This window comes from Agelaius tricolor, unplaced genomic scaffold, assembly GCF_023055355.1.
Source record: "Agelaius tricolor isolate 1412-34295 unplaced genomic scaffold, bAgeTri1.0.p SCAF_74, whole genome shotgun sequence".
In the NCBI taxonomy this organism is placed as follows: domain Eukaryota; kingdom Metazoa; phylum Chordata; class Aves; order Passeriformes; family Icteridae; genus Agelaius; species Agelaius tricolor.
Genome location: NW_027269334.1, coordinates 760,789 through 773,376, shown reverse-complemented (window position 1 = coordinate 773,376; position 12,588 = coordinate 760,789). Strand labels below are relative to the sequence as shown.

The 12,588-nt window shown below is 39.9% G+C and overlaps 1 protein-coding gene across 3 annotated transcripts in view; it reads left to right on the top strand.

Moving 5' to 3' along the window:
• Window positions 1–12,588, top strand: part of KCNA5 (potassium voltage-gated channel subfamily A member 5) — a 198,906-nt gene that overhangs the window by 154,378 nt on the left and 31,940 nt on the right. For 2 of the 3 annotated variants that reach the window (XM_071418034.1, XM_071418031.1), the window contains one exon: window positions 6,266–7,281. The exons of the other annotated variant lie outside the window; for it this stretch is intronic. The gene's annotated coding sequence lies outside the window, so the exon portion shown is untranslated. Of the gene's footprint in view, window positions 1–6,265; window positions 7,282–12,588 lie in introns of those variants that run through there. 3 annotated transcript variants of the gene reach the window in all.

The window sequence follows — 12,588 nt, the reverse complement described above, 5'->3', positions numbered from 1 at the left end:
TACTTGAACAATTTTAGTCAGCCATTACCACATTAAGGCTTTATGACAGTAAAGTTTTTATTCTCTCACAATTTGAAACAGTCCTGAACAAAGATAATCAAGAGGAAGTAAATTCAAAATAGAAATTCTGCTAAGATAACAAAGGTCATGTCTAATGTGTAAAAAAATACTGTGTTTAACTGAAATATTTTGCTTCATCAACTTACTTTTTTTCATTGCCTGTGTCGCTACTGGCACGGGATGAGAAAGAAAGTGGAAAATAAGTTTAGGCGTCTTGTTGCATGACTATCTTCAGAGTCTTTATGCTTGGCTTTTCTATACACTGCAACCACATTTAGAGCTAGGCCATCCCTCAAATGTGTATTTATGTAGCTGTTCCTTTTCTCCTTCTTTTTTTTCTTTTGGAGCAATTTAAGTTCCCACACTAAGAATGTGAAAAGAAGTATCAGCAGAATGAGTCCATGTTTGTGCCATTTGGACCCAATCACCTGAAGATGATTTTTATGCACCTGAGGGATGATGTGTAATGTTTATCCTGCTGAGGACCACAGCCCATGGGACACTTAGGAAGTCTTGCTGAGGCATGGGAGTAGCTCAGGGGTGCCAGAGCTGACTCCAGGCACCCTGCCTGGTGTCCCTGTCACCAGCAGGGCTGGGAGGGGAGGTTCACTCCATCCTGAGAGCCACGTCCCCATTGCAGGGTCCAACTGGGCTGTACCTATGGCACTTGTCTTGCCAGAGGGGCTTTGCAGCATGGCCAACTCATTCCAGCTCTGGATTCCCACCAGGCACAGGTGGTTTAGGGATTTCTGCAGGGCACTCAGCAGGAGGGGGAGATGAACTCTTGTTGATTGTCACCAAGAACATCAATTTAGGCCAGATAAGGATCAGGCTTGGAATAACCACATGGAAAGCAGGACCCTTGTCAAGGAACTGGTGAGTCAAAATTCCAGACAAACCATATGAGGGGGATCTGGGCAGGCCTAGGAAGTCTGTATCAGATCATATTTGTATCCCTCCCAGTTCAATGTTCTATTTCTGACTGCAGGCAGTGCCAGTTATTTCAAAAGAAATTCAGCTGTAGACCATTGCAGTTTATCCCCAGGGAAAGCCTGGGTTTATATTTATGGCCTGTGTCTTGAACAAAAGATTTATATCAATTTGAAAAAAAGGTTGATAAACATTTAGTCTTTTGGACAAGACACTCTCCAGCCCCTGGAGAGAAGCATTTTGACAAACCCTGGAAGGGGTGATAGGGGCCTCAGACACATTTTTAAGACTCAAGTCTTGGGGGTGTGGGAGGAGCTCATGCAAGAGCAAAGTCACTTTAGGCTTTGCAGGCTTAGATTACAAATTTCCAGGGAGATCCAAAATTCATGTCCATGCCATGTGAAAGCAAAGTGCCTCTTTCAGACAGCATTTACCCCACCTGAAACTGAGGATTGAAAATCCACCTCAGTCCCCACTGTGAGGTGCTCTGCACTTCCCAGGGAGTACCCAGCAGCTTTTAGGAAGTTTGGATCACCATTCCTCTCTGCCCTGCCAAACCCCAGGTGTCCAGGTGTAAAGTGGGCATTTGGAGTTTGCAGGGCAGAGAGGAATGGTGATCAGCAAACCCATCCAACCCACAGCTGGATGAAAAACTCAGATGAATCTCCAAAGCTGTTTCTTCTTTCAGAAGCACTGAGCTGACTCAAGATTTACTGGGCTGTCAGGACAAAACAAGGCATTCAGGAGACCTCCTGATCCCATCCTCAATCTCGTTAACTTCCTGCCTTGCCCAGTGCCCCCGTGGCCTCATGTTAATGAAGGGCTGTAATTGGTAAATGAAATTGATTACACAACTCTTTGAATGAGGCAAATTGTCCACCTCTGGAGAAAAGGTATCATTTTCTGCTGTACATATGTCAAACCAGGGTCTCATAAAAGCCCTGGGTAAGTAGAGAGCATTTCAAATTGGCTACAAAGTGCTGGACAAAGCATTGGCAGAAGGAGGGGCAGGGACAAAAATTACCTTAGCAGCTCTTTCCTATCCCCGGTTACTGTGATTCTATGAATTTTTAATTCTGAGCTGCACAATTTAATTACCACTTGCAAAGAGCTGCAGAAAATGGAGCCATTTTCTGCTGTTGGTAGATCTGTCCTGTCATCTGTCAGCTGTGAGGGCGGTAATTATTCCTATAGAAATGTGGACATAAAATTGATCCATGTCTGCCTGAAGGACTGTATATTGGGGCATCACAGCTGGAAAAAGCTGACAGAGGTTGTCCTAAAATCCCTAAAGGCCTCTTCAATAAAACAGTCTGAACTCTGCCATGTTGCAGGACTACTCAATATCTTGTCATTTAATCATGTTAATATTTTCATATATCTGGTTTTGAATTGCTGCAGAGTAAAGGAATCAATTCCTTTACTCTCTTACTCTCTTACTCCTTTTATAGTAGCCATTTTACTAATGCAGAGCTTGGCATTTTTTATCTGAGAGGAGAAATGTATTGCTAGGCTATTCTGGGAAACAAGAAATAATTCCCTTTCTTTGTGAGATGCCCTTGTCACATTAATATCACCCTTTCAACTCTCTGTAATCCTTAAGGGAGTCCTCCAAGCCTGGTGTCAGTTTTGTTCTGAATATTTATCATATTATACAGGTGCTCTTGAAGCTGTAATGACAGCACAAGACAAAGAGATCTCAGTGTCTGGCTATATAAATATAAATTATGAGCCTGTGTATTCATAGTATCATAGAACCATAGAATGGACTGAGTTGGAAGGAGCCACAGGAATCATCTCTTTCCAGTCTCTCTGCAGACTTCCACTAGACTGGGGGGCTTAGGGGGCTTACTCATAGGTCAGAAAACCTGTGGGACAGGAATCATAATTTAACATTTCTTGTGTGTAAATATGCACCCTACTCTCAGGCTAAGCCTGACCAGTTTCATCTCCCAAATTCTGTTATTGCAGGAATTAAGCAACATTTTGGGGAGTTTGCTTGTGCTGATTTTAAGAGAACAGAGTGCTCTGGGAGTAGTGGTGATGGATGTTCCTTCATTCACTTAACTGAAAGGCTCTCACTTGTGCCAGCTGTAAATTAGGTTTTACAGACCAGATGATAACCCCAATTATTACCTTATTTTTTCCAAGAGGAGATGTTGTTATTAAGTGATTAACTGTGCTCGGCAACAGTTTCTTGAACTGTGGTTTTTTTTGACCATTTTTCCTCTTGTTTGCATTGAATTGATTTATTTATGTAGACCTTGATGTGTTATAAACCCTAAAATTATCCTAGACATCAATTTTCTTCTCAGGGGAGACCTTATCTCACTGTTGATGGCCTGATTATTTAACTCACTGCAGAAAAGCAATATTTTCTGTGATACGCCAAATTATGCATTCTCCCTAAAAACCTGCTGTGACAGACAAATAAACGTTTTAGCCATGGGAAGGCAGAAGCAGAGAGGTGTTGAGACTTGCTGAAAGCCACACAGTGTTACTGTCAGAGGCCAGATTAGGATTTTGCAAGTCACTCATCAGCAAACTCACTTGATTTGGGATCTGGGATTTACAAAGAAACTTGGCAAACTTTACCAGTTCTCCAGCCACTGGCACTGAGATAGGATCCCAGGAAAAGCTCATGTTGGACAAAGGTTCTGCCACAGCTTCCCTTCCCTGTTTTGTGTGTGTGTGTGTGTGTGTGTGTATGTGTGTGTGTTTGAAGACAAAAAGGATCTGGCAGAAAGGTGCAAAAACTGTGGGTAGAAGTTATAGCAGCCATTCTGTTGACACTGTGAAGTTATGATGTGTGGTTTACTGACAATCCCTAAATCCCTTCAAGCAGGGAGGTGGCCCTGCAATATTGGACTGCCACCACCCAGTTGTTTTGTTCCCTTTTTTGGAGGAGTTCAGAAAATGGATCTCCAGGATCTCTCTGAAAAAGGCAAAGCTTGCCAAGTGCCAGTACCTCTTAATATCACCATATCCAGTTTAGCAATACAGTTCCTGTCTCTGATGCCACTTCTGTGTTTGGGACATCCATGCCCTATATCCCTTCAGGAAGACTCATTGACCTAAGCTTGCTGGGTTGGTTACTCAGATAATCCTCTCAAACAGGAGAGAACCACACAAATGGACTGGGTTTTTTTCTAGTTACCATGTTTTAAGGTTTGTGTGCCATGTGAAATAATAAAGATTTACTAAATTATGCAATCATAGAATCATAGAATGGCCTGAGTTGGAAGGGGCCCTAAAGATAATCTAGATCCAATCCCTGCCATGGGCAGGGATACCTTCCACTATCCCAGGGTGCTCCAAGCCCTATCCAGCCTGGCCTGGAACACTTCCGGGGATGAGGCAAATGGAAGATGAAATCTGCTTACCTTCACACACATGTACCAGGCCATTCCTAGAATCCCTAGAAGAGTTTTAGAAATAGGGCACAGAAAAACAGAGCAAAACTACAAGAGCATTTCTACTCTCCTTCATAATTCTGGTAACTATCACCTGTGGATTTTTCTCAGTATCTTCAAGAAAAAGACAAAGTTCCTTTTTCTGTTCACTTTCCAGCATTTTCTAACAATTCAATACTTGCAGTTGAAGGACATACGACATTTTTAATGTCATTGTAATGTCATTTTTCTCCACAGGCTGCAATAGTTTTCTTCCGTAGCTCCTTCTCTGGAGAAGGGGGCAAGGACGGACACAGGACTGTGAGACCTGTTCAATAAATAATTTAATTCTCAGTAATAGTAACATCTAAAACAATCTTCCCTACCCCAAGTGGAAATCATAGCTGGGCACAGACATATTCCCCCAGCTGCACAATTCCCAACAAAAGTACTATTTAGAACTAATGGGTCAAAAACATTTCAATATTAATTCTGCTGAAAGTGGTAGTGTGAATCAATCTGAAATTAAATAGGTGGTGCCTAAACTCTTTCTTGCCATGGGCAAGCAAAACCTCGGATGTGGAACAGCAAGTGCAAAATAAAAGCAGCAAGGGGAGTATTAGAGAAGAAAGTCTAAATGATGAAATTCTAAGCCTGAGCAAGATTTTTCTTTGTGGCCCAAGAGGTCTGGTCACACATATATTGCACATTTATATTTTATATGCATATATACAGTGCAATTATGCTCTTGCACATAAACATTTGGAGGAATTTTTGCGTCATTTCAAAGGTTTCCAAAGTGCAAACCTGGGAAATATTACAGATATATCAGGCAGATTGGGAGCCACCTTAATTTTCAAAATCATTGCAAATGCCTTTATGAAAGAGAGATTATTTAGCTAGGTTAGGTCAAGAGCCGCGAGAGGGATGTAGAAATGGAAGCAAAGTCTACATATTCCAGAGTGTTCCAATTTTCAATTCCCATTATATTTTTAGCTTGGGCTTCAATTGTCAAAGCTGCTGTATACATGAGTTGTTCCCTCTGGGTGTTTAGAAGTAGAATAATTAACTGTGTAGGTTGGTTGGTAGTAGATAGGTAGATGTGTTGTCACAGAAATCAAGAAGAAACTCTATCATCCAGCTGCCTTGTTCCTTCAGGTCTTTTATTTCACTGCTCCAGCCAAAGTTGATTTTCATTTAAATGTGGTAAACATACAAGGCCTCTCATGAAATGTTAGAGGTCAACTGCACCCCTCATTTTATTTAGTGTATGTTTCTTTACTTCACTTAAAAGAAGAATAGCAAAACCACAAACTGAAACCCAGTATCACCAAGCATTGAAAACAAAATGGCGCTTACGGGATTGGAGTACTGAGGAAAAAAACCACCATTTTACTTTGCAAAGCATTTGGAAAAGTTCATTTGATCTTTCTATTGCATTCTTTGGTGCTTGATATTTCAGCCATCCACCCTGGGCTTAATTCTGTGTGGTCCTTCCAGCAAATGTGGGGTTTGTTCCTGGTGTTACTGCTCACCTACTGTGTGACATGGGCTGAAGCACATCTATATCCTTATGGTGCCTAAAGACACCTGGATGTAAAATGGCTGAAGAGGAGTATTTAATTTATATTTGTGAATTATGTTTATTCATTATATTTATGCATTATATTTATAGATTTTATTTAATTTAGCTTGGTTCCAGAAGGCTTAATTATAAGGGTCTCCTACCCAGAGTACCTAAATGAATGCTCTCTCATGTCTCTCTCTGCTCTCTTCATTGTTTTATCCACTCTGCCAAAATACAGCACATTTATTTGTTTGAATTTTGTCATGCTAATATTTTTGCAAATACTTTTAAATTTGATTTCTATCTTTTTTTACAGTCCCCAGTTCTGGAATGTCCTTTGGAACCATTTCTGTGGGAAGGACTGCAGGACTGTGCTGTTTTCTCACATCATGAGCCTCTATCAAAAAAAGCTACTGCATAAATCACTAAAACAAACAAGAGGAAAGGTGTTTTGCTATAATAACTGTTAATTAACATGATTTGCCTTGTTAGATGTTCTTCAGTTTTAATTTGTGATGATCTATATCCATTTCTATACTTTATATATTCAAGATAGGGACATTGATAAGTTTCTGCTGTTTTGGACTTTTAATAAAAGGACATGTGTTCATAAAGTTTCATATTTCAAACATATTTCAACATGTCAAAATACCTTCATTTTAAAAATACAGATTTTTATGCTTCTTATGAGAAGTATATCTTTAAAAACCAGAAACATGTTAATTACCAGTATGCTGCTCCATAATCAGCCCTAATCAGAGGCAGTGGGGACAGTAAAATGGGGAGGATGAATCTAATTTCAGTGCTTTGCTGGGTGAACAGAACCAAGAAACTTTTTTCCTTTGTAACTGGAAATGATAAACATGAACATGGATGATGTGATAAATAGAAATAAGAAACATGAACATAGATAACATGATAAATAGCACATAGATTGGGAACCTCATTATTTGGGAAGCCTGTTATTACAGCAATAAAACCACAAAAGGTGCTTCTGTAAATAGGATAAAATATATTTGTGTCTATGTGTAAAAATATTAAAGTAAACCTAGAAAGAGCTCATAAATATATTTAACAGTGAAAAAAAAGTCAGGAATTCACATATGTAACATGATGTATGTGGACTTTGATGTCATGTGTTAATAAACAAAATAGCATCTCTCTTCCATTATTTGAATCTACGTAAACTAAATATCAGTTTAAAAATGTCTGATAGAGCAAATACTTAAATCAAATACCTCAGTCTGCCTTTCATTTTGTGTAAAATTAAATCTGTGTGTATTTCTGCATGAATTTTTATGTATTAAATGCACAGTTTTGATTATTGTGCCACCTGTGCATTTTCTTCTCTTTTCTTACATTTTGTTCCATTCCCACTCTTTGGAAAGGGAATCACACAGAATGGCAAGACACTGGGTTCTGTTTTGCCCTGGAAAAGCAGGATCTGTCCCATCAAGCAGGTTTACAATACCAGAGGCATTTAAAATTGACTTTAGGAAGGGTGTGTAGAGGTATGCTTTTATGAACATGATTTCAATGGGACAAGTTCATGAGCAGGATTATATTGGATTCAAAGCAGGACTTGAATATCCTCATATTTCAGTCTTTCAAAACCCCCACAGATCATTTCCTACTGCACACCTCTGATAAAAACTGCTAAATATGGCTGGAATGTTACAGATTAGTTGTTTTTTAAGGCTGCTTGCTATAGGTTTATTGGGAGAACAGCAATTTTTCATTTATTCCTTTGTAGATCTGCAGCAAGAAATTCCAGAGAAGGATATAGATGGAGCAACAAACAGATGAAGCAGTCGGAATTTCTTGGTCTAGTGATATTTTGCAAGAATTCTTAAAAAATTGAGGCATTTTTTCCAGATCCTTATCCAAGGATTTTAACATTTGAATCCTGCATAAACAAAGGATTTGTTTCAGCAGTTTCCACAGTAATTGGCCGATGCAAACACCAAGAGTGTTTTAGGGCTGGCATAATGGGTCTGCTCTTAATTTATGAAAATAAATCACAACTTAGATGTCACTTTGCAGTTTCATGTAGTAAACTGATAGACAGCTGGAGAATCATAACAATATGGTAGCTTATTTCCTTTTTTTTTTTTCTTCAAGCAGTGGCAATGAAATTTCTTTTCACAGTTGACCAAACCCCCAAGACAACATGACAACATCAAGACTAGCCAGCATAAGTCAATACTTTGGATTGTCATCATTGCCAGTGTGGAAAATGGCTTCTGGTGAGCTGTACATCACAGAAGTCTTCAAATTACTTCCACACATGCACAGATGCCGTGTGATGAATGTCTTTCCAATGTGAAGTTATTCCCTCCTATTAATGTCCTGAAGCTGTATGAACATCTTCCCCAAAACTGGTACCAGGCAGCAGCTAGAGCTGATTGGAAGACAAGAATTCTATTTTTATTAACATCTTGGGGACTTCAAAATTAAAAAAAAAAAAAAAAAAAAAAAAAAAAAAGCACACTGGGACAAAAATTCCACTGGAACAAAATCTCTGTGTCTTTGGAGAAATGAGAAATCCCAGCCCCAAAACTCTGATACACATTTACATATTTGAGGGACAGACAGCACAGTTTAGACTTTGAACTACACCAAGGCTGTGTCCCCTGCTCTGTCTCCTTTGGCCGCCTGGATGACTGCTGTGGCCTCTTGGCTACAAAATGGTAGAATCATAGACTGTGCTGAGTTGGAAGGACCATCCACTCCAACTCCTGGCCCTGCACAAACACCCAACAGTTTCACCCTGTGCCTGAGAACACTGTCCAAATATTCCTGGAGCTCTGGCAGCCTTGGGGCTGTGACCACACCCTGGAGAGCCTGTTCAGTGCCCCACCACCCTCTGGAGGAAGAACCTTTCCCTGATATCCAACCTAATCCTCCCCTGACCCAGCTCCAGCCATTCTCTTGGGTCCTGTCCCTGGTCACACAGAGCAGAGACCAGGGCCTGCCCTGCCTCTTCCCCTCGTGAGGGTGTTGAAGAGCACAATGAGCTCTGTCCTCAGTCTCCTCCAGCTGAACAGACCAAGTGCCCTCAGCTGCTCCTCATGTGGCTTCCCCTCCAGGCCCTTCACCATCTCCAAAACCCTACTTTGGACACTCTCAAACAGCTTTAGATCTTTCTTATATTGTGGCACTCAAAACACAATATTCAAGGTCAGGCTGCCCCAGCCCAGAGCAGAGCGGGACAATCCCCTCCCTGGCCTGGCTGGCCATGCTGGGCCCAGTGCCCCAGGACAAGGCTGTCCCTCCTGGCTGCCAGGGCACTGCTGGCCCATGTCCAGCTGGCCATCAACCAGGACCCCCAGGTCCCCTTCCACAACACTTCTCTGCAGCCTCTCATTCCCAGTCTGTCTGTACATTCAGGGCTGTCCCATCCCAGCTGCAGAGAATCCAGCTCTTGCCTATGTTAACTTCACACAGTTGGTGATGTCCAGCCCTGTCGTTTGTCCAGGGCTCTCTGCAGAGCCTCTTCGCCCTTGAGGGAGTCAACAGCTCCTCCCAGTTTTGTATCATCTGCAAACTTACTTTGTATCCCTACCTGTCCTGCATCCAATTCTTTTATGAAGCTGTTGAAGAGAACGGGGCTTAAGATGGAGCCCTGATGGAGCCCTGCAGAACCACAACAGTGACAGGTCCCCAGTCTGATGTCACCACAGTCACTGTCACCCTCTGTGCCCAGCCTGCGAGCCAGTTACTCCCCCAGCACACCATGTTTCTATCCAACTGTGGGCTGGACAAAATCAACATGTTGTCCTCATTAATAGACTCTAAATTAATTTTATACCATCAAAATCAATGACCATCAAAGCAAACACTGTTTGTTGTAGTGACACTTTCCAAACAAACTGAAAAACTTCCATTACAACAAAAAAGTAGCAGTTTCTCACACCAGGACCACGGAATCAATGATCTCTGTGTTTCTTCATGAAAAATAAGACAAACTTTATTCAATGCATCTAAAGTTAGACCAAAAAGAATTTTAAAAATCTTTTGCACCTGGAAGAACTTTTCAACAGCAGATAAAGGATAGGAACAACCATTCATGGCATTTTTCGCTAAATAATAATTGTGTTTCTGAACTGACAGAGATGTTTTTGTAGGAAAGCAAACCTTTAGAATGTACACCTTGACAAAGGAATTTTTTTTGTTCTATTACGTACGGAAGCACACTGACCTGATGCAGATATAGTTTTTATAGCTGATTACAATCTTGTCACCCATATACTCCTCCAAAATATTGAACTACTCTTTTTCATCTCAATTCAAATGAAATAAGACCTTTTAAAACCTGTACTAACTTTATATTTTATGCTTTGATAGACCCAATTTTATGGGACGTTTTCAGTAGCGTGTTTCTCTTTTCCAGAATAAGCTAGTATTATATTTCCCTGTATAGCACTTGTTTCTGTTTCTGCTCAGAGTTTAACTTACTTCTACTCCTAAGTTCTATTCTTCAAGTTTCATTTCAATTTCTGATTGTTAACAAGGAAGGTGAAATGTAGTTTTTGAAGCAGATTACAGATTACAGATTATTCTGTATCACCCTCCTAAGAGGACTTTGCAAAGCTTTCCCACCTCTGTTGGTGCTGCTGTCACATTTAAGATACCAGAATATGCCTTGTAACCTGGTTTTCCACATAACTATTTTGTGCTCAGATGAATCAAATTGTCCAAAAACTCATGCTAAACCCATCTGCCATTCTGCTGATGCTCCAAAAGTGCTGCTCTCAGCTGTCTCTCCTTCTCTTACTGTGTGGGATGTGCTCTTGCTTGAAAGAGACCCAGCCAACAGCTGATTTTGACCCTCAGACAGACAAGAGGGCACCTGCAAGCCAGACTGGGAGTAGCAGGTCCATGGATTTGAGAGAAGTGAATGAGAAGGGATCCACCAGAAAGGACTAGAATAATGCAAAGTTTTTATTTTGACCTACAGTTCAGAAGCAGAGGGAAAGCAGTTAAATCCAAAGTCAGTAGATTTAAAACTGATAAAAGCAAAGAGATATTTCAGCCAAAGTCTTATTAGCTACTCTTTATCTGTACCTATTATACACAGGGAAAAAAAGAAGAGAAAAAGTAAAAACTAGTAACAGAATACTGCATTATTATCACATTGGAAAATATAACCAAATATATACCCCAGAAGAATCTATCTTAAATAAAAATGTCAGACTTATAAAGCTACTTTAAAGCTTATTAAGCCAGGTATTAATAGAATAATTCAATTTTTATAATACTAAAGAATAAGTATTTAAAAATATATCTTTCACATTTTATAGTTGCTATGAAGGGAAAACCTTAAATTTAATATAGTCTTTAAAGTCACTTGTTTCTGAACATAGAATTCTCAGAATAATGAACAGTTAGGATAATAATCAGTCGAGACAAGGAATGCATTGATGTGTATATAAGGAGTAAAACTGTGCGTGAGAAACAGAGGATTAGGCCCCATTCACTTTCAATTTTTTTAAACATTCAAAGTCATGATTTTAAGCAATGGTAAAAAAATCCACTAAAATGTAGACTGCCACAGACTTTAAGAAGTCACCCAGTCCATTTTTCTACCCTGGGCAGGGTTACATATAAGCAAAATTCAGTCTCACAACTCACCTAGCAAATATTTGTCTAAATCTTTCTTTAAGCCTCCACAAATTCCTGGAGCATGCTAATCCAGCCTTTCACTATCTTGCCATTAAAAAGCTGAGTTTTTTTCCCCTAATTCCCACCCTCTTTCTGTTGAGGCAATTCAAACACATCATGTCTTGTTCTGTTCCTGGTGGCTGTTATCATGTCTCTGCACATTCTTCCCTTCCCTAGACTAAACAAACCCAGCTCCTTTGCTCTTGTCTCTCTAGCTGTGTTTTCTGGACATCTGATAATTCTTGGTGTTCATCTCTGGGTTTTTGCCAGTTGGCAAGGGGCATTTCTCCAGCTGTTAAGTGCATTCAGCTGGACACAGAATCCCAGATTGGGCTTTATCCATATGGGAAAGAGGTATCACTTCCCATACCTTCTGTAGCACCCCTCATTTACAGGGGATTCCTTTTTTCATCACGGTGGATCTGCTGACTCACACATTCCCTTTTGTAGATTTTCTGCCTACTCGGTTATTCCACTCCTTATATTTGTCCCCTTGACCCTTAGAAATTGTTGGGGTTTTTTATTTTTTAATTTGAAAGTTGAAAAGATGAGAGGCTCCCTTGCAAAAGAGGAATTGTAAATATGTTTGCAATTGTGGAAAGACACAAAAAAAAATTACACATGAAACTAAATTTGTTTTCACTACTTCACAGTTACCATTTGCAGTCTCTAATCTTTTGTTACAAGTGGTGACCATAAAGTAATCTTTGGTACAAATTACTTCATTCTGGAAATGTTTGTATTTTGATGTAATTAAAAAAATCAATGAGTTCTTACTTAACATTCATAAATAAAAGAAAAAAAGTATGGGATCGTTAGGCAAATGAATGAATAGAAGGACTTGAGAAAAAAAAAGTGATGTGTGGGTTTTCCAGTGTTGTCTAGAAAACTCAGGAAAATAACTGCATTTTCTTCACATTCTCTTAAATTTTTCAGACTAAAATTTGTCATTCTCTTCAAATAAGGAAATGAGAA